Source organism: Pleurodeles waltl, chromosome 5 (genome assembly GCF_031143425.1).
Source record: "Pleurodeles waltl isolate 20211129_DDA chromosome 5, aPleWal1.hap1.20221129, whole genome shotgun sequence".
Taxonomy (NCBI): Eukaryota; Metazoa; Chordata; class Amphibia; order Caudata; family Salamandridae; genus Pleurodeles; species Pleurodeles waltl.
In genome coordinates this window covers 1,843,330,577-1,843,351,638 of record NC_090444.1, presented here as the reverse complement: position 1 = coordinate 1,843,351,638, position 21,062 = coordinate 1,843,330,577, and positions in this window count along the sequence as shown.

Genomic DNA, 21,062 nt, shown 5'->3' with positions numbered 1-21,062 from the left:
GTAATAAACATTATACTTCCCCCATTCCCTCCCCCCATGTTCGCTCCTAGCATACAATATGTCATTCCTTGGGCATCATGGTCTTTTCAGATGAGAAACCTGAACAGACTCGGTTAGTTGTAAATTTATGAAGTAGGGTCTTCATCAGTATCTAATTCAGAAGCTGATCGCAAGTGGTCTGAGGCTGTTTCACTTGGATGTTTGAGGCAATCTAACAATGTGTCCCATTGTCTTGCCATGTCTTGTGACCCACACCCCCGGGCTGCCTTTTGATGTAATATGCTTCCTTCTGCCTCTGCCCATTTTATCACTGCGTTTTGCCACCTTTGTATGTGAGGGCCCCCAATGTCCTTCCAGTGTATCGTCATCTCTCTTTTGGCCAGAATTAATGCTAGGTCAATATATTTATTGGTTGTTTTTTTGGCCTGAGGGCGGGGAAAATCCCTAGTAGTGCAGCCAATGGGGATAGCTCTAGCTTTCTATCTGTAATCGCAGTCAGACTCCTGAACACCTCTTCCCAGTAGGGCACGATTTTTGGACAGCTCCATAACATGTGCTCTAGTCCTGCTTCCGGCTCTGAGCAGCGGGGGCACCCTCCACCTCCAGTAGCACACATTTTTGCTATTTTATGGGGGGTAAGATATGCTCTGTGATAAACATAGAGGTTAATTAATTTGGAGCGAGCATTCCTAGTTACTGAGTGTATGTGTATAGTGATTCTGCCCCATCTCTGCTCATCTATAGGTGTCCCCAATTCTGTTTGCCATGTCAGACGGAGTTTGTCAAAAGGAAGGGAGGTGTCTTTAGGTAAGGCTCTGTAAATGGCTGATATCGCGCCTCTCTCTCCCCCCTGTGAACAAATAATCCGGCAGCCATCATGTATAGTCAGTTCATGAGATCCTAATATCCATGATCTCTGTATAATCCTAATAACTGCATTGTATAAAAGAAACATTCCTGGGGGGACATCAAATCGCTCCCTCAGCTCAGCGAAGGTGCGTAATTCCCCATTATGGAACAGGTCCCCTAGTACTGTAATATTATACGTTGCTAACTTCTAGATCCCTGTTAGGGCATATGTGTCAAACCTTCTATTGGTATTTCTGGTGCGTGTGCACTGTAGACTACGCTCCCAACACACTTGCATAGTATGCAGTATTTGTGGGAGCCGCTCTTGTCTCCTTCTTGGGTTCAATAGCACATTCAGGAGGGCGTGAAAGGACCTACATGAGTTATGTTGTGTGTCCCGTTCCTCTTGTTCCTCATGTAGTGATCTTGCCAGCCATTGCAGCTGACCTGCCCAGTAATATATCTCCATGTTTGGCGCAGCTAGTCTCTCCTCTGATGTGGGTTTCTGGAGAGTACCTAAAGCCAGTCTGTGTCTGCCTGATCCCCATATGAAACCAGTCATCATGGTGTTAATGTCTCTGAATACCGACTTTGGGACAACCAATGGGAGGGTAGAGAAATAGTACAACAGTCTGGGCAACATTATCATTTTTATCAGTGACACTCTCCCCGTGACCGACAGCGGAAGCGTTCTCCAAAACTGAATGTCGATTCTCATTTTCCTGATTGCCCGGTGTATATTCCCCTCTAGTAAGTCTTCGGATTTATGGTATATGTTGACTCCCAGATAGCGAAATGTAGTAGGGGTCCAATTAAGCCCTCGAGTGTCTCTCACCCTCGAGCCCCCTCCATTAGGGGGAAGATGTAAGATTTCTGCCAATTTATCCGCAAACCTGATGTACCCCAAAATCGCTCCAACATAACCGTCGCTCCTGGCAAACCGGTTTCCATGTCTCCTAAGAAAATCAACATGTCGTCCGCATAGAGCGCAATGTGATGTTCTGACGCCCCTATCCGGAGCCCTTCAAAATAGGTTCCCGATCTTGCCATTCGTGCAAGCGGTTCGACCGCAATCGCAAAGAGCAGGGGTGACAGGGGGCAACCCTGTCTGGTGCCCCTGCCAATTAGATATGGTTCTGATATAGTCCTGCCTGTGCGTACTCGTGCAGTGGGATTCGTGTAGAGCAGCTTCGTCCAACGGATAAAGTCTTGCCCTAGTCCCAATCTCGACATTACCTGCTCCAAAAAATCCCATCTAAGGCTATCAAAAGCCTTCTCAATATCTACTGCAATAATTGCCGCATTCTGCAAGGCTGGGGATTTAGAGTGTAGGATCGAGACCAGTCGTCTTAAATTCTGTGCAGTGCTACGCTGGGGGACAAACCAAGATTGGTCTTTATGAATTAGTGTCGTCATATGGGGCAAGAGTCGGGCAGCTAGTATTTTATAGTCCATGTTAAGCATGGACAAGGGACGGTATGAGCGCACATCCCCCGCCGGTCTGCCATGTTTCAGAAGTGGTATCATTATGGCTTCGTTTGTCGACTGAGGTAGTGATCCCGTCTCCCTCGCCTTGGCGTAGAGGGTACATAGATGTGGGGACAACTGTTCCAAGTATGCACTATAAAACTCCACTGGGAGTCCGTCAGCTCCTGGTACCTTTCCTCTTGCCATATTGTTCACTGCAGCTTTAATATCCGCAGTCGTGATTGGTTCCGCAAGGGTCAGTCTGTCCTCCTCCCTTAGCCGTGGGAGGTCAACGTCATCTAAATCTTTTAGTTGAGCTGGGCTCAAAGCCTCCACCGGTGGGGCATATAATTGAGAATAATAGCTAGTAAAACTGGTATTTATTTCACTCTGCCCATATAGAAGGCATCCTGTAGCGTCCTCAATCTCCATTACCAAGGCCTGAGGTATTGGTGGAGTCGCAAGCCATGCCAACAGTGATCCCGCCTTATCTCCCTCTGCATGCTGTCTAGATAAGTACCTTTTGTAATCAAATCGGCTCAACTGTTCTGTTGCCGTTGCGATTTTCTCTTTAGCATCAGTGAGAACCATTTTAGAGTTGCATTTTATTATATGTATTTTTCTGAGTTTTTCGAGAAAAATGTTTTGAAACCCGTACTTCAAGTACATATTTTACATATTCGATCTTTTTTGGTTTAGTGAACTCTTTTTTTTTAGATTGACGTTTTGGAGGGTATCGATCTATGTAACACGGAACTTTTTTGGGGGATATTAAGTTATTTTGTAGGAATTTCATACTAGTGTTTTTGTGATCTATCAGTTATAATGTTTGTTGTGGAGGAGGAGTGTTCTGTTCACATCTTCTACAGCTTCAGAACTAAGTATTTTAATGTATTTGCTTTCTATGGGCATAAAGTTTTTTATAGTTTTTTGTAATTGTGTGCCACAGAAGAGTTCTGATGGAACACTATGCGAAGCAGCGTCATGGTATTCTTGAAGTTTTTATACCGTAAATCTTTGTGATATGCAGTGGTAAAAAGCTAGCTCAGTTGATCGTTGTCTGCCAGAATACCAGTAACAAAATATCGTCTAACAAACTTTTAGGACTAAATATAATTTACCAGAATATTGTTCCAGTGCGTGAAGAGTTTCTATTAATTCCAAAAGGGTGATATTCTTGCAATTGATATCTAGGACACAATATTAGTGTTCGACAATATTTGGGCCACAATATCCTGTACCATAACATGTGGGTAAGACATTTGCCAGCTGCATTAATGTGCACGTTAATTAAGTGTCATAGTTTTGATTCTTAAATTTGTTCCTTCAGCCTCTCATCCTGTGGAGGATGATACAAAGGGGACTATAGAGATAAGTAGTGGTAACACCTACTTTTAGAGTGTGTTGAGTCTGTATGTCTGCATGGACATATGCTACCCTATAGCACTATTTGCAGGAAGAACATAGAAATCAATCCCCTGAAGCAAAGCTCAGCAGGAAAACAGATTTTGTGCAGAAACACAATTGGCTGTCCACCCTTCCAACACAGCAGTCAGGAATCCCAGAAATTTTAAAGATCTACCTCCCCATTTGTCAAATCTGAACTTACTGACAGAGAAGAGTAGTAGGTGTATCACTGCAGGTGCTCTAGAGAAGCGTTTTGGTGACTATTTTGCTCAAGACATTTGATTACCATCATAGAAACTATGACAAAGAAAAAAGAATGATTTGAAGATGGTCCTTTCCTGCACCCAGAGCTACTGTACTTCTTGCAAATATAAATTAGAGTTTTCTTATCCTAAACATAATGAATGTACAAGCACTTTAAGCATTTTAGACCTGGCTGAAGCCCCCCTCCGCACCAAACAACTCCATTGCCACCCCAAAGGCTACACAATGGCACTATGAGACCGAACCAACAAACACATGGTGGAATCGACAAGGATACCATCCCCTGCACTACCTCCTCAGACTACTTGACACGATAATGGAGCACCTCAACTTCCAACTTGACACAAATGGGAAAAGCACCAACAGAAGCACCCTTGCCTACAGACCACCAGTGCCACTCTCCAGCTTCTGCAGCGCCACCCCTGACCTCGTGGCACGAACGTCATCGACTCAGAGCACTACATCTTCCTAGGTGATCTTAACTTCCACCTTGGCAACCCCAGTGACACCAACACAATCAACCTCCTAGAAAGCATAGGAAACATCGGCCTCAAGCAACTGGTCACCGACCCTACCCACATGGCAGGACACACGCTCAACCCCATTTTCACATCCAGTGACAGAGTCAAGTATAACCACGTCTCACAGCTCACCTTGACCGACCACTACAGCATCCACTTCATCATCTCAGGACCTACTAACACTAGCACCAAGCCCCCCAGCCCCAAGCACAGAAACTGGAAAAAGATATCAGAAGACCAGTGGAACAACGCTCTCAGCTCCCACCTACCAGACACAACATTCAGCCCAGAACAGGCTGGGCAGAACTTCTCCCAGTGGATCACAGAATGCGCTGACACAATCTCCCCGCTAAACCAGCTAAATCCAAAGGACCTGCCAGAGTAGCCAGTTGGTTCACCACAGAGCTGAAATCCACCAAATGCAACTGCTGGCAACTAGAAAGGAAGTGGTGCACCATCAAAGAGACAGGAGACCATACCACTTTCAAGACAGCACTCAACCAGTACCACAATCTCCTGAAAGAAAGAAATACACCCAAGCAGACCAAATAGAAGCCAGAACAAACCACAGCAAGGAGCTCATCACCATCGTGAAGGAGTTCTGCTACCAAACAGCCAGCGAAAACAACATCATCCCCTCCAAAGAACTGTGTGACACCCCGGCAGACTTCTTCCACGACAACATCTCAGTCATTTATGAAAACTTCAAATCCCAACCCCCTGCACCGACAGCATCAGCATGCTCACACCCACAAATGCAAACCCCGAACACCTGCTTACCCATTGGGACCCTCTCAAACTCAAGCCTTATATCCATCATGAACTACGTGCACTCTGGAGCTCACATGATCCCCTGTCCCCACTACATCTCCAACCTTGGGAGCAAGATGAATGGCAACGAGCTCAAGAAAGTCCTGAACACTTCCATCACCTTGGCCTCCTTTCCTGAGGACTGGAAACATGCTGAAGTGAGATTCATCCTGAAGAAACCATCTGCTGACCCAGCAGAACCAAAAAAGTACCAGCCTATCTCCCTGCTCTCCTTTCCAGCAAAGGTCCTCGAGAAGGCAATCACCCATCAACTCACCAAACACCTGGAACACAACAACCACCTGGACCCCTCCCAATCTGGAATCCGAGCCAATCACAGCACCGAAACAGCCCTGATTGCAGCCACTGAAGACGTAAGGGCCCTCCTGCACCGCAGCGAAACAGCAGTCCTCATCCTCCTGGACCTGTCAGATGCCTTCGACACCATCACCCATCACATCTTGACCAACAGACTTTAACCACAATGCTCTCAAATGGATTGCCTAACACCTCACCAGAAGGATCCAGAGAATCTGTCTCCCACTGTTCACCTCGGAACTCAGGAAGATCATATGTGGCATCCTCCAAGGATTGTCCCTCAGCCCCACCCTCTTCAACATGTTCATGACCCCCCGGCCAACACCGTCAGATCGCACGGACTCAACATCATATCCTATGCAGGCAATACCCAGCTCATCCTCTCGTTGTCAGAAGACCTCTCCACAGATGATGAACGTCGCCGACTGGATGAAGGACAACTGTCTCAAGCTGAACATGGGCAAGACAGAAATCTTCATCTTTGGGAACAACACCTTGTCATGGAATGATGCATGGTGGCCTGCTGAACTCGGCCCATCTCCCACCCCGAAAGACCACGCCCGCAACGTCGGCATCATCTTGGACAGCAAGTTTTCTATGAACAAACAGGGAAACGCAGTCTCATGTGCTTGCTTCCACTCCATACGCATGCTCTGCAAGATCTTCAGGTGGCTCCCAGTGAACACCAGAAGGACCGTCATGCAGGCCCTCATCACCAGCAGGCTGGACTACAGGAACACACTCTATGTAGGAATCACTGCACACCTCCTGAAGAAACTATTGAGAATACAAAACTCAGTGGCAAGACTCATTCTCAACCTCCCCTGACGAACCCACATCACACCACACCTCAAGAAGCTACACTGGCTCCCGATTCAGAAGAGATGCCAGTTCAAGATGTTGACCCATGCATACAAAGCCCTGCACAACGTAGGGCCAGCATACATCAACAAAGGCATGGGCGTCCACCAACCAACCAGACACCTACGATCCACCTCCCTCTTCCTCGCTGACACCCCCTGGACCCGCCGAAGCAACAGCAGAGGATGCTCCTTCTCACACCTGGCGGTCAAATCTTGGAACGACCTTCCCCTGCACCTCTGGACTGCCCCATCGCTCCAGCAATTCAGGAAAGCACTCAAGAATTGGCTGTTCAAATAACAGATCACCACGAAGCAGTTAGCAGCTCCAGTACCTTGAGACCCTCAATGGAGGTTTCCTGCGCTTTATAAAACCTTAATTGATTGATTGGTTAACAACTGGTAATTGTTTTAGCCAGGCAGCATGAATAGATTGTATTTCCAAAGGCAACACAATTGTACTAAGTTGCTTGCGACTATGATTCTTGAGGGAAGTCAAAAAGAGAAGGTGCTCTTTGAAAAACCTGTAAGTGGTAGAAACAAACACCACCAAAAGTAACTTCAAAATGTGCATCACTAACGTGGCCAACTGAATGACAGAAAAATGCCTCAGACTCAGCGCTGAGAAGACAGACGTTCTATTATTCAGCAACAGGAACTCACCGTGGCACTCCACCTAGGGCTCACAAAACTAGCTCCACTTTCACACCCTTTGACCACACCAGAAACCTGAGCATCATCTTGGACACAAGCCTCACCAAGAGATCACAGATCAGTGCCGTGACATCTGCCTCCTTTCACATACTCCGCCTGCTCAGAAAAAGTGGCAAATGGCTCCTTCCCCATATCAGAAACACCGTCATCCAGGCCCTCCTCACAAGCAGAGTGGACTATGGCAACGCCCTCTACTACAGCATTTCTGCACACTTGCTATACATGCTGCAAACCATCCAAAACACTGCCACCAGACTTGTGCTCAACCTTCCTTCCGGCACGCACATCACACCTCACCTCCCACAATTTCACTGGCTCCCCATTCAGAAACGCTGTCAGTTCAAGATACTCACTCATGCCTACAAGGCACTACACAACCTGGGCCCCACCTACCTCAAACAACGAATACACTTCCACCAACCAATGAGGAACCTCTGATCGGCCACACACGCGCTCTCCCACACCCCTCATATTCCTAAAAGGAAGTCAGGAGACAGGGTGCTCCCTTACTTGGCAACCAAATCTTGAAACAACCTCCTACAGCACATTAGTATAGCCATGGAGTTCCCGCAAGAAACGGAAAACCTGGCTCCTCAACTGAACCTGCTTATATAGCTCACCCCTACTCAGCGCCTACATACCATCCTGGGTGACACGTTTGAGCTTTACAAATCCATGTTACCTGTCCAAAAAAGCAAAGGGCATGATCTGAGGTAGGGACTGGACAGAAGTTATGTAAATGAAGCCTTCATTACTAATTGCGTAATTAACCCATTTGTAATGTGTTTTCGACTATCAAAATGTATACAAAAAATACACATAGGGGGTGATTCCGAGACCGGCGGGCGGCGGAGGCCGCCTGCCAGTCTACCCCCGACAAAATACTGCTCCGCGGTCGCAAGACCGCGGAGGGTATTTTGAGATTTGCCCTGGGCTGGCGGGCGGCCGCCAAAAGGCCGCCCGCCAGCCCAGGGCAAATCTACCTTCCCACGAGGACGCCGGCTCCGAATGGAGCCGGCGTAGTGGGAAGGTGCGACGGGTGCTGTTGCCCCAGTCGCGTATTTCAGTGTCTGCTTTGCAGACACTGAAATACTTTGTGGGGCCCTCTTACGGGGGCCCCTGCAGTGCCCATGCCATTGGCATGGGCACTGCAGGGGCCCCCAGGGGCCCCGCGGCACCCCCTACCGCCATCCTGTTCCTGGCGGGAGACCCGCCAGGAACAGGATGGCGGTAGGGGGTGTCAGAATCCCCATGGCTGCGGAGCGCGCTCCGCAGCCATGGAGGATTCACCCGAGCAGCGGAAAGTCGGCGGGAGACCGCCGACTTTCCGTTTCTGACCGCGGCTGAACCGCCGCGGTCAGAATGCTCGAGGGAGCACCGCCAGCCTGTTGGCGGTGCTCCCGTGGTCGGTGACCCTGGCGGTCACCGGCCGCCAGGGTCAGAATGACCCCCATATTGTTTTTTGTGCTGGATGATGGTGGCCTCCTTCCAACAGACAGAATCATTTTGCCCTCTTTAGTTATCAGAAGTTTGTACATTTGTAGGTGTAGAGAGGCACTGGTATTGAGTGGATTGCAAACATGAGGAGGTGTACATGGCAACTGTGAGTGTATTAACAGTGGGTTACAGAGACTTTGATGTGGAGGGGCAAGGGCAGTGGGTAGGTGATAGGAACAGAGCCAGGAGAAACACACTACAGATGTTTGCAGCACAGTTACTGGTCTATTCACATATGCCATTTCGAAGAATGTACAATAATAATGCTTTACAAACTCCAAAATACAATTCACAAACCTCTGCATAACTTATTTCTTAAATAAATTAAATCACAAATCAAGTAATTCATAACTTGCATTCAATGTTGTGACACATTCAACAACAATGATACCGTAAGGGACGGAGAGAGGGAAAAGTAACATTTAATTAAAGACAATAATTTAACTAACATTTAAAAGCATGTTAAAATGTACTACTCTATTAAATTGTAGTGTCTGTGCATTGTCCCTTGTTACTGTGGTGGTTCTACCTAAATAGGTGTTAGAGAAATGTGTTTAATACTTTTAATTAAAAAAATAATATTTACTTTTTTGTTTAAAATTATTTTTCTTAAAATTCCATATGACTTCCCATAGGGAGGACTCGTCCTGAGGATGGAAAGTTACTAAAAGTAACTGCAGAGTGGTGAATTGGCTCATAGCAGTTCTTGTAAGACTAATTGTAGCCGCATGGAAATGGTGAATCCCATCCAGGAAGAGATGTATATCTAGGTGTAGGCTTAGATCTACAGGTGGGCACAGCTCCACATGTAAACTTAGCTCCACATGTAAACTTAGCTCCACACGTAAACTTAGCTCCACATGTAAACTTACCTTTGTGAATAGGCCCCTTCGTATTTAGGATGCAAGTGAAATATTTACAAAGAACTCAATGATTTTTGGGTATGTTTGTAAACTAAGGCCCATATTTATGAGGCCCTTGGGCTGATGTTGGGTCACTAAATCATATCTATGAGGCCACGCACACCCACTTTGCGTGGCTTTGTATGACCTCATAACTATGGAGTAACGCAAGGCAATGCAATTAGCTGCGTTGTCTTACTCTGCGTTAGGGAGGCGATCCATGGGCGTTGGTGCTCCCATGCAACACCCATGGATTTTGGCGCATCCCCAGATTTACAAATTCATGTAAACCTGGGGATGCACCAAAACCTTACGCCTCACAAGTGAGCTGCAGCCAGGAGAAATATCAGTATTTCTCCTAGTTTGTCCTCTTTCTATGTCTGCTGCATTCTGCAGCGCACATAGGAAGAGCAAAAAGCCTCCCATGATTGTTTTTGTGCAGGAAGCTGTCCTTGCACAAAAACACTCCTGCATGCAACAGAGGCACCATGGTGCAAGGGTGGCTGCGTTGGCGCTAGGCTGCCGAAACGGCACCAGTGCAGGGGAAAAGGACAGGAACGCACCGTATGCCAGAGATACTGCACGTTCCTGCCCTTTCCCTTTGATGCAGGGCAGTGGAGCAAAGTGAGCTGCCTTGCACCAGAATCTTGTGAATTTGGGCCTAGGTCTTAAACCAAGCTATCCGGAATCACACAGGACACATTCTGAAACATATAGCACATGTTTGCCATGAGCTATTTGGAGTAAGTGCTGGTTCTGAGTAGACTGACATCATTGTGAGCTAGACGGTACAATGAAAATACAAAATATAGGTTGTATACTGGAATAGCCATGTGGCCTGCTATCCATCGTCCTAATACGGAGTGTTATCTGTGCGTAACCTCGCTTAATTAAAGGAAGGTTCCCTTCCACCCTCAATTTAATGCAGTTCAAAAGGGATGTGTACTTGAATGAGGCACTGCCAGTCTTCTTCCTACTTTTCAAAACTTTGCTGAGACATCTAGTAGTTAGACAGAGGTCAGTCAACCAAACCAGTATACATTATAGAGATTGTTTTGTTTTCCTGATGTTCTCATCTAGTCTTGGGTGGACTTGGTAACCCTATCTTCCAAGCCTGTCCATTCACAAAGACTTCTGAGACAATAACCCTCATCACAGACCACAGCCAGAATAGAGTGAGCTACCCCAGAACATGGTGGAACAGTGTCACATCATCTCACTGTAGCATGAGCACCTATTAATGTTGCCCCATTGAGGCTGTCTGCCATAGTATCTAGTGCCTTACTATAGTCTACTATCATTATCATCTTGTATTATAATCTAGTCGTACTGATACAGTGCGTCACACCAGTGGTGTGGCACAGAATCCCATTTGCGGACAGGTAGCGCATGACTCCCTAAGAGTGCCTGGTCCGAAGAGTGTGTGTCGGTCATGTCATCTCATCTCTGTGGGTCGTGGCGCATGAAAGGAGTGTAGGTAGCCCGTGTGGAGAGTGCTTTGTTTGGTGTGTGGATGTCTGGGGGCATGAGTAAGTTATTGCTGCAAACATGTCACAGCAGTTATGCCTGAAGTGGAGCAAAGGCGAGTGAGAGACAACTATAGCCATACATGTGCTGGTGCTTAAAGTGGTTTATTCCAGCTTCCAATGGACATTATCTTGCTGTCTGCTTTTGTCTTTCTCTTTTTTAGTAATGGAATGTAGTTGTGTCTGCTCCTTGTGGGATCCTCCTGAGAAGAGCCAAGTCTTCACTGCCATCCTGAATTACATGTGGTCTTAGATGTTGCCTGTCTTTTCGTTTGAGAGAATTCTAGAGTTTTGCTCCCTATGGAGAAGGAGTCTCCACAGATGTTTCTTATTGAAAGAAAAGATGGTCTGATGGGGACCAGTCTACAGCAGATGCTTCTTCATGGAGTTCTCACTACTTTGCATGATAATTCCTGCTCTAGACTAGATTGCTGTTTCTTCAATCAGGACATTCTTATTCTTTGAAGTAGCAGTGAGCTCATGTATCCATGCTCCTTTATAACTCATCCACCCTGCCAACTTATGTTAATTAGATTCATAAGTTTCACCTCCTGGGTAGAACAATGTTCTTCTAATAACATTAACTACAATGCTGTTGGCCATGATATGTGGACGTCTATACGTGATGCCTCAGCCCAGTTGTAATTCTATCTCAAACATCCATGCGGTGTCTTACAATAGGGCTAAACTCCAAGTGCCCGGTTCACAAAGAGCCTCCGCAGTCGTGGTGTAGGCTCCACAGTCATAGCAGAGCGTCCGCAGTCATGGGAGAGTCTCCGCACTCGTGGCAGAATCTCGGCACTGCATTTCTCATTGCGGAGATTCCGCCACAAGTGCAGAGACTCAGTCATGACTGGGGGTCCTCCACCGCGACTGCGGAGGCTCTTTGTGAATCAGGCCAAGTACCTCATAGGGTTAGAATGAAAAATTCAAAAGTTTGTGTAGACTAACCACATAATGTCAATCATGCCCTAAAATGTAAAATAAGAAAAGGTTAAGTGATAAGTGGAGTTCTACTAATATTGTACTGCCATTTCATTGCTAGTAATATGTATCTATGAGTTCAGTGCTCTCTGTTTAAACAGGGCTTGGCTTGGCAGTTCAGGCTGGACTGTCTAGCCTGAATCTGAGGTGGCATGGTGGGCGCAAAAACAATGAGGAAGAATGCAACCCTGTGCCGTAGCCAGTGGTTAGACTATTTGTAGGTATTCCTCCCATCACTTCTTGTGTGTTTGATGTAGTGGTCTAAGTGGCAAGGGGAATGCACAGTCCTGGGTCCCGTAGGTACTGTGCCACTGGAACCAAGATGCACCCGACTGAATACTGAAGAGGCCCAGCTCAGCTGCAACCAGTCATGGGTTGCTTGTGGTCTGTTTCAGATAGAACATAGCTTGGCAGTTCAGATTGTACTGTTATCAATAGAGTAGAACCAAAGATCAAGACTGATTTGCATATGGTGGTGTCTAATCTGAGGTGGAATGGTGGGCAAAATAATGATGGGTGGGAATACTACCTCAAGCGATTGCCAGTGGTTAGACTATTTGCAAGCATTCTTCCCATCACATTTTGTGTGTGAAATTTAAAACATCCCATAATGAGATGGGAAGTTGCCACACTTTAATAGAACCCCAGAAGAAAGAGGTCACATTTTATGAGGTCTCTGGAGCAGTAGAGGGCATATATTTTCTAGAAGCAAACTAGAAGAGGGCAGAGTGTATCGCTCATTGGAAGAGAGGAACAACACATTTTAGAACTCTTTGGAAGGAGAGGTGATCATATATTTTCTGTACCTGAACTAGTATGGAATTCCACACAGTTTTTCCTGCACCTTCCAAGTTAGTTTTATAGAAATCTCAACCCAGAGCTACACCTTTAAGGCAATGTATGGTCTATAAACGATGATCTGCTTCCTTTGAAAGCTACATTTGCAATGCAAAATACCTTGATTCACATTATGTGGATAACCTGCAGCTACAGGAAAATGTGGTGACACTGCCTCCTTCGTTATTAGTCAAAATAACATATTTGATCACTCGGTGGTTAGATTGATGTTATATATACATGGCCCATCTAAGGAGCTGACGCCTTACTCTCATTCTTCATCAAATTCCCCTCCAGAGAAGGTGTCTCACCCCTACTTACCATTGTCAACACCTCCCCCACTCTAGACATCTTCCCAGATGCTCTGAAGACAGGCCAGATGCTCCTTCTCGTGAAGAAACCCACACTAGATCCTGATGACATCACCAGCTACAGGCCCTTCAGTCACCCACAGAGCAAGAGCATCTAAAAAGCAGTCTGTGTTCCATTCCAATATCACTTCATTGTCAAAAATTTCCTGCATGGCTCCCTGTTGCAGTTACCCCTCACTTTTTGCCTGATATTGATGCTGACTTGACTAAGAAGTGTGCTGGGACCCTGCTAACCAGGCCCCAGCACCAGTGTTCTTTCACTAAAAATGTACCATTGTTTCCACAATTGGCACACCTCTGGCACACAGATAAATCCCTTGTAGAAGGTGCCAGTGGTACCAAGGGCCCCGTGACCAGGGAAGGTCCCTAAGGGCTGCAGCATGTGTTGTGCCACCCTAAGGGACCCCTCACCTAACACATGCGCACTGCCATTACAGATTGTGTGTGTTGGTGGGGAGAAAAAGGCAAAGTCGACATGGCATCCCCCTCAGTATGCCATGCACACAAAATACTGCCTGTGGCATAGGTAAGTCACCCCTCTAGCAGGCCTTACAGCCCTAAGGCAGGGTGCACTATACCACAGGTGAGGGCATAGGTCCATGAGCAATGTGCCCCTACAGTGTCTAAGTCTATTCTTAGACATTGTAAGTACAGTGTGGCCATATTAAGTATATGGTCTGGGAGTTTGTCAAAACGAACTCCACAGCTTCATAAGGGCTACACTGAATACTGGGAAGTTTGGTATCAAACTTCTCAGAATAATAAACCACACTGGTGCCAGTGCTGGATTTATTACAACATGCACACAGAGGGCATCTTAGAGATGCCCCCTGTATTTTACCCAATCCTTCAGTGCAGGACTGACTGGTCTATGCCAGCCTGACACTGAGAGGAGTTTCTGACCCCATGGGGTGAGAGTATTTGTGCTCTCTGAGGCCAGAAACAAAGCCTGCACTGGGTGGAGGTACTTCACACCTCCCCCTGCAGGAACTGTAACACCTAGCAGTGAGCCTCAAAGGCTCAGGCTTCGTGTTACAATGCCCCAGGGCGCTCCAGCTAGTGGAGATGCCCGCCCCCCGGACACAGCCCTCACTTTTGGCAGCAAGTGCAGAGGAGGAAATGAGAAAAACAAGGAGGAGTCATCCACTAGTCAGGACAGCCCCTAAGGTGTCCTGAGCTGAGGTGACCCCTGCCTTAAGAAATCCTCCATCTTGGTTTTGGAGGATCTCCCCAATAGGAATAGGGATGTGCCCCCCTCTCCCCTCAGGGAGGAGGCACAAAGAGGGTGTAGCGACCCTCCATGGCAGTAGCCATTGGCTACTGCCCCCTCACACCTAAACACACCCCTAAATTCAGTATTTAGGGGGGACCCTGAACCCAGGAAATCAGATTCTTGCAACCTGAAGAAAGAAGAAGGACTGCTGACCTGAGAGCCCCACAGAGACGACAACTGACTTGGCCCCAGCCCTACCGGCCTGTCTCCAGACTCAAAGAACCTGCACAGCAACGAATCCAGCGGGACCAGTGACCTCTGAGGACTCAGAGGACTGACCTGCACCTAAAGGACCAAGAACCTCCAGAGGACAGCGGCTCTGTCCAGAAACAACGACAAAACAACAACAAGAAACCAACTTTAAAGAGACTCTCACTTCCCGCCAGAAGCTTGAGTCTTCACACTCTGCACCTGACGCCCCGGCTCGAGTTTGGAGAAACCAACACTGCAAAGAAGACTCCCAGGCGACTCCAATGAAGTGGACACCCTTAGTCGAGCTCCCTGCACCGCCACAGCGACGTCTGCACAGAGGATCCAGAGGCTCCCCCGACCGTGACTGCCTGGTAACAAAGGAACCCGATGCCTGTACCAATCACTGCACCCGCAGCCCCCAGGATTGAGAGGAACCACCTACCAGTGCAGGAGTGACCAGCAGGCGGCCCTCACCCTAGCCCAGTTGGTGACTGGCCTGAGAAGCCCCCATGTGCCCTGCCTGCTTCGCCAGAGTGACCCCCGGGTCCCTCCATTGTTTTCAATACAAAATCTGATGCCTAAGTTGCACACTGCACCCGGCCACCACTGTGGTGCTGAGGGTGTGTTTTGTGTGCTTGTGTGTGTCCCCCCCAGTGCTCTACAAAACCCCCCTGGTCTGCTCCCCAAGGACGTAGGTACTTACCTGCTAGCAGACTGGAACCGGAGCACCCCTGTTCCCCATAAGTGCCTATGTGTTTTGGGCCCTCCTTTGACCTCACCCGACCAGCCCTGTGTTGCTGGTGCTGGGTGTTTGGGTTTGCCTTGAACCCCCAACGGTGGGCTCCCTATGCTCAGGAGACTGACTGTGTAAATGCTTTACTTACCTGAGAAACTAGCGTTTACTTACCTCTCCCAGGAACTGTTGATTTTTGCAGTGTCCACTTTTAAAATAGCTATTTGCCATTTTAACCAAAACTGTGTGTACTACTCTTTTAAATCAAAGTTCTATACTTACCTGAGTGAAGTACCTTGCATTTTATGTACACAAATTTGAATCTTGTGGTTCTAAAATAAGTTAAGAAAATATATTATTCTATATAAAAACCTATTGGTCTGCGTTCCTCATGTATTGCCTGTGTGTGTACAACAAATGCTTAACACTACCCTCTGATAAGCCTACTGCTCGACCACACTACCACAAAATAGAGCATTCAAATGATCTACTTTTGCCACTATCTTACCTCTAAGGGGAACCCTTGGACTCTGTGCACACTATTTCTTACTTTGAAATAGTATATACAGAGCCAACTTCCTACACCTACCAATCCAAATTCAGATCGTGCTGCAGCACAGCGATACTTGCCTTAGAAATTCTAGATGACGCCCTCTTGACCACAGATAAAGATGACTCTGACTTCTGATATTGAAGGATCTGTCAGCCTCCTTTGATAGCTTTGACCATCCCGCCACCCTCCACACCCATATGGGCTTGAATGGCAACATCCTTCACTATTTTTCCTCCTACCTATCCAACTAATACTAGCTTGTTCACTCGGGCACCCAAAGGTCCCAGACAATGCCTGAGGAGTCGCCGAGGGTTTTATCTTCTCCCCTTTCACCTGCAGCTTCTACATGGAGGACCAGTAAACTCTACTCACTGATAACAGCATTGAAATTCACCAATACTCTCAAAATTCACAACTGGACTTGAAAGTCTCCTCCACTAGACTTTCAACTCTTCCAACACTGCCTGTACCTCATTCATACCTAGATGTCCAGTACCTGCTTGAAATTCAATGTTATCAGACAGGACTCTGGCTATTTCCCAAAAACAAGCAAACACTAGTCAACGCCTGCATCAATGGCATGAGGTTGGGTGGATTGAAACTTCAGCTTTCACCCTGTGCCAAGTCACTTTGATTCACTCCATGATCCAACCTGACCCTCTACAAACATGCTGCCAAGAAAACCAAGACAACTTGGTACCAATCTTCTCTACTGAAGAAAGTGACACCATTCAACCCCGAAAGTGACTTCAAGCCCTGCTCCATGGCCTCTCAACTCTATATTGATGACCCCTCCAATTAAGGGCATCCTACATGCCAACAGCCTGAACAAGATATGACCACATCACCTCCCGCCCTGTGCAAGTCCATCAGATTCCAAGACCAGCCTGTGCCATCCTCGAAATCAGTTGTTTACTCTGCAAAGCCGTCTCTAGCGGCAATTGAGTCTATTTGGATGACCACCTCCGGTGGCTCTCAGCACACTTGTGCCAGGACACTCTCAGACTGACCACGAAGAAGTGCAAAATAAGAAAAGGGAGCAGGCCTCCTCTATTTTTGCACCCAGGATCTGGAACTACATTCCATACCCATCAGGAGCATTACCACCCTGCTCCACCTTAGGAAAGAGCTGACGACACACCTCTTTAAAGAGCACTTCATCACAGCGCAGTGACAGTCCACTTCCGCTGTCAGACCCTACTATCTTTCCAATCACTACACGACTGTATCTTTGCATTTGACCCTATATATCGCTAAGCTGCTTTTGGGCTCAGCAGTGGTTTATTTGTAAAATAATGAGTGCCGGTGCCCAAAGGGCTGCTCAGACACCTGAGGCTGGGATATAAAATGTCCCACCGTGAACAGCAAGGGTGCCCAGTCCTGAGTCCACCTCGGGCCTCTTTAATTCACTGCCAGGCACTCCCTGCCCCATTCTCTCACTCTTACAGGTTTCCGTTTAGTCCCTTGGTGAAGGATTTTCTGTATTTCTTGTCTTTTGTCTTTTTGTTTTGTTTGTTTTTCCTTCTGTCGGTCTCAGGAAATGTCTGATGTGGACAAATAAATGCCGGTCCCCAAAAATAAGTGCTGGTGTCCCCCACATGCAACCACCAGCACAAATTAAGCACTGGGGCTTGGTTTGTGATATAAAATGCTTCATACAAACATTTAAACACACATTCTGCAATTGCATGTGTGTTACATGGCATCCAATACCATTGCTTGTGCTGTTTCCAAAAACTGACAGGTATTATTGTAATCGTATTAGATAGTGGACAGTTTATCAAATTCAAAGGATGAACAGCTTCCCTGGCCCGGCCACGAGTCAGACTTGTGGCACAAATACAGACAGTTCTTGCAAAGGCACCTTGGAAGGAGTTGTGTCGAGGGGCATAATGTGCCCAGCCTTTCTGTACACATAGCTTTAGTATGTAACAGACTCTGACTTGAGCTCTGTTCATGTCCAAATCACCAGGGACTGTCAGTGACAAGAAGGCGGTCTATAAAATGCATCTTGTTAAACTTGGTGATGCAACAACATTTTGTATGTGTAAATTCCATGGCCCCCATCACACCGTCCTCCGAAATCACATGTAAACCGAGGTTTCCAGCTGCTTTCTGAAGCTTTCAACTGCTGACCCCCATTATTGGGTGTAAAGACATCCCAGGACCCTGGCAACAGCCTCAGCAGGCTTTTTCTTTAGGAGGAGGGGGCCTGGGCGGGGCCAAAAGTGCCTCCTAGGTACTGCTTGGCACGAGTCCCAGCCCCCTCCAAGGCCCCACCCCCTCCTGACACGCTGAGACTTTTGTCCAAGTCGGTAGGTCTGTGTTTCTCTGTGCACAAGCTCTTCTCGCAGCCACACGTTCCTGACTAAGAACAGCAAAAATGAGTCAATGCTGCAACACACACGTGATAAAGTGCACGACTGCCGCACGTATGTTAAATGTTGAACTGGATCGTGCATCAATTTGCAAAAGCTTTGCATTTGCCAAACGGGAAAAAAAATCTAATGTTCACGATGTATTTTAACCGGACAGAACAGACGTCTGCCGTTGGTTCTGCCGTTGTCGAGCACTACAGGAGCTCCTGGACAGCATTACTACAGCTTTACTGCTTCCCGCCTTTCATTGTTGTTTCCCAGATGTGTCTTTTGTTCGCAGTGATTGCCTGGTGCAGAAAAGTAAGCATCGGCCCTCAAAAATAAGTGCCGGAGCCCCACACCGGACAGCACCAGCTCAAATTAAGCACTGGCACAGAATATTCTTTCCTCTCCTCTTATCCCCTGCTGTACTGTATGCACGCGGACGGGGCGGTATGATAAGCCAGTGCCTCGAGTCGGCGACACGGCGGTACAAAGAACCAGCGCCTCGAGGTGGGGGAGGAGCTTTACTAGTCAGACAGAAGGATAATGGTAGAGAGATCTGGACTGACCACAGAGACAGACCACTCTGTAGCCAGCAGCAGCCACAATACAGACCACCCGTGACACAGGCGAAGGCGCTCTCTGAGTGATTAACTCATCTGTGCGTCAGACACCGCGGGGAGCTAATCAGAGGACCTCCGAGGCGCTTGTTGTGATTTTATAAGAAAAAAATCAGATAGGAAGTCTGATTGTTTTCAGTCTATATTTCTGTGCAGAAATCAATAAACACAGAAAACTGGGAATTCACCCAATCCGACCCCACGCCACGTGCTCTCCTCGCCTCCAGGCGGATTACGCCTCAGATCACACAATGTGCCCAGTGGGCGGATTTAACCAAGGCCTGTCAGGAATGTATATTTTAGGTGCATGAGCATTCCACGTGCAGGCGCCTCTCTCTGTTCCAGAAAATCAAGGAAATACGGCCTCAGCCCTGGTGTGTCCCGGTGCAGATGTATATTCATCTGTTCCTCTCCAGTGATGCTGGCACCATGGTCCGAGTGGGCGCGCTGCCATGGAAGCCACGTCAGTGACGTCACAGGATGCTGAACATGCCTTGCACAAGGAGCAAGGGCAGCAAATGAACTCCGCAGGGGAGTGGAAGGGGCGTAGAGTGAAGCTGCTGCTACATCTTGGGACACCAATTCACACATCATTTACTAAAGCGTGGTGTGGAAGCGCACAGCCATTTACAGACAACACATTTCCCACGGAAGTCACCTCTACATCCAGACAGACTACAGTTTACTGATAAAACAAGGCAGCGCATAGACAATAATGTGGAATCAGGATTCAATAAGTATTTCATTTGCGCATTACCAAGTGTATTGATTTGTTATGTTCCTATTGGTTTTCCGACAAAATATCAGAAAATATCGCGTGGACAAAATATCATGTCAAGAATATCATGGATAAAAATATTGAGAAGGTAAGCAAAGTTGAACTATATCCAACATTACCTATCTGTACCTTGCCGATATTATATATATATATATATATATATATCTGATACATATACACACAGACACACACACACACACATATATAGACATACACATATATTCCAACAAATACCGGTGCCCACTATTCGTAATTTATGGAATAGTAAACCTTGTACCACGGCTAAATAGTTCAGCGTGCCTTGTTTATTTCACCAAATGGCAGGAAAAACTCAACACGTTTCGGAGCACAAGCTCATTGTTCACGACGTGAAATTTGGTGAAAAAAACAAGGCACGCTGAACTATTTAGCCGTGGTACGAGGTTTACTATTCCATAAATTACGAATAGTGGGCACCGGTATTTGTTGGAATATTCGGGGTTCGCCACCCTTCCATGAGCTCACCGCGTTGAAGTGGCGGCAATACGGCGCAGTGTTGTGTGGAACATACACATATATATACATATTTCAAATTCTATTGGTTTAATTACACTCCTATATAGTTAGAATGAAAGAGATAAAGAGAAAAAAAGAGGCAATAAAAGTAAGTTTGGAAAACCTGGACTGGAAGGAGTATGCACTGTGAGTTGTGGGAGGGGTGTATGAGTAGAGGGAGTGGTTTCTTTTGAATACAAATAAGCCACTCAAACACATTGAATGTCATGGCCAGTTGAAGGCTCAGGCCGACACGCGTCGCCATTTTTATGAGCACCGAGCACTTTGTACACAAATAAATGAAGAAAAATATTGAGTTTCAGCTCTGGTTGCGCTGCCTTTCATTTCTCTCTTCCGTCTGGGGACCTACAACGAAGTTTGGGAAGGTGAGAGGCTCCAGAGGGGGAGAAAAATATGAAATATATATATATATGTATATACACACACATACATCTTCAAAGTACATAGATGTGAAATTAAGAAAAGTAAATCTGCAGTTACCTATTCAAGCTTACTTTCTGAATACTTTGGTCCTTGATATTTTTGACACATTATTCTGTCAATGATCAATTCCTATTAAAATCTTTGTTTCCACCACACTTCAGAATTATAAAACATGTGCCTCATGTGTGCTTTCCTAACTGCTGGTATTGTCTGGAATATTTGTACAGTTCATTTAAGGGTATTTAAAG